Genomic DNA, 2272 nt, shown 5'->3' with positions numbered 1-2272 from the left:
GTACATTGTGAAGCGATTTGGTGAAGAACTTGTAAGCTAGAAAGTAGAAAGGTTGCATATAGATAGGTTAAGGCTACTCATTATATGTAATGTTGTCATCAACTTGTGTTTGAACTATAAATGATGACATAATTCTTTCTCATGAGAATTAGTGGTGCCTTAGTATGTACTTTTTGTATTATGACATTATGTTGGTAATTGAGACCAAGGCTAAGATGAATGTTAGGCTATATACTTGGAGGATGGCATTGGAAGAGAAGGACTTACATACCAATATAGTAAAAACAAAGCGCCTTTGTTGCAAATTAAATTGTGAGCGTAATTATGAAAGTGTTGCAGTAACTATTACATAGCAAGTTCTACATTCAGAGAAAAAGTTTCAAGTACTTTCAAGTCTATGATCCATAAGGAAGGGTTTGTTGAGGTGTATGTTACAAACCACATAAAACCAAGTTGGTTAAAGTGGAAGGTGGTCCCATGAAATTTAGGGGACAAAGTCCATTGAAATTTGAAGAGAATTTTTACATGGTGGCTATTTGGTCGGTTATATTTTATGGATATGAACGTTGGTAAACTAAAAAGGAACTTGAGAAAAAGATGGAGGTTGTAAAAATGAGGATGTTGCAATGAATATGTGGTAGAATATTGTTGGACATAAAAAACATATTTTAAATATCTTTTTATGTTATTTTATATCTTTCAGCTATTTTACCAAACATCATTTTTTATCAGATAGTTTATAAGTTGATAGCTAACTTTTCAGCTAGTCTTTTAAACATAGCATAAATGTTTAACCATCAAAATGTAATATTTACGTCAATAAAAAAAATCATTATTAATAGAATAAAACATAAACTCTACATTGTTACTTCCATACATGGAGAAAAATATATTACACAAAATGAACAAAAGTGGGTTGCTATTTTGCACAGATAAAATACTTTCCCAATATTATCACCAAATAAATGAATAATAAAACAAGGCATCACAAAATGCAAGAAAGCACTCTACAGAAATTAGAAAACCATTGTGGAGACATATTTAAATGCCAAAAGGATGATAACAGAAGGTAAAAGCTTTAAAACTTTGTTGCACTAATTAATAATTAAAAGAGAGTGAATAAAGAAAAGAGTATGCTAAAACATAAACAAATGAGCTTAAAACATGAAAACTAATTTTCCCAATGGCTTTAACCGGAATACGGCTAACACATAATAGATCATTGGGGTTATTGTGGTTCAACCTTCCGCCATGCAAATTTCTACAAAAGTAATCTCTGCAAAACAATAATGGTAATTAATCAGACTTTGTAATAGAATCTCAAGAAAGTGAAATTTGTCATGCGTTTGTTTGGCAAGAAATGGAATCGAATCCAATCCAATTCCTATAATTATTTATGGTTTGTGAATCTATCAAAGGATTAAGGGGGAGCTTTTGTTTATGAAATTCTAGGATTAAAAGCGTATTTGAATTTATGAAACCACTATGCCACAACAATTGCATCACGAGAACCACTATTTTAGTTTGTGACAGCAATAACTGCTTTACTACTTTACTTTCAGTTCTAAACTTCCTCTTCAAAAGTAACATTGTGATAGAGTCCTAGTTCTGCAGAATACCCATCTGCTATTTCAATTTAATTCAATACCGAAATCAACACACGATCTGATACGAACAGATACACTATCTTCAAAGTAGACAATCACAATTTGAACATATGCAATCCACAATACTCGGTCCAAAAATAAACAAACAAATAAACCCTAGAACCTTATACAGAGGAAACAGGTGATGGAGAGAAACTAACCTAGAAAGATCTCTATTTGAGAGCTTTAGAAGAAGAGTTCTTCTCGTTGTAGATGAAATCGGGAGGAGAATAGATAAGAGAAGCGATCATGGCTCCAGGGAGCACACCGAAGACAGAAACCGCAGCCATTTTCTTCACCAAAGGCTCCCCGTCTCTTATTATCACCGACAATAGACCCTTTGTATACCCCATTTTCGCCTTTTTCTTTCCCGCAAAAGATTCAAAGGGATGGATCGATCGATTTTGATCCGTGCTGAGACAAATCTGATGTGATTTACAGCCCCTTTCTCCGATTAAAAAACAAGCGACGGCATATGTGACTATTTTATGGAAAATGACGGAAAAGGCCCTTAAATTTGTAATCATTTGACGGTTTTACCTAACATTCATTTATGCATGTAGCTTTTTAAAACGTGAGTCATTATGGACTCGGGGTTGATAAGGATCCGGAGATTGATACAGACC

General features: G+C 33.5%; 1 long non-coding RNA gene across 1 annotated transcript; it reads right to left on the bottom strand.

Moving 5' to 3' along the window:
* Window positions 1-1065: 1065 nt before the first annotated feature.
* On the bottom strand, window positions 1066-2067 carry LOC145014373 (uncharacterized). Its single transcript, XR_013665511.1, has 2 exons — window positions 1808-2067; window positions 1066-1276 (listed from the first exon to the last, which is right to left on the bottom strand). It is a non-coding gene; the product is annotated as an uncharacterized LOC145014373 (long non-coding RNA).
* Window positions 2068-2272: the final 205 nt, after the last annotated feature.

The sequence above is a fragment of the Lactuca saligna genome, chromosome 9, assembly GCF_052625555.1.
Source record: "Lactuca saligna cultivar CGN05327 chromosome 9, ASM5262555v1, whole genome shotgun sequence".
Lineage (NCBI taxonomy): Eukaryota > Viridiplantae > Streptophyta > Magnoliopsida > Asterales > Asteraceae > Lactuca > Lactuca saligna.
The sequence above is the reverse complement of the archived record's forward strand: the minus strand, read 5'-3'. Positions and strand labels throughout refer to the sequence as shown.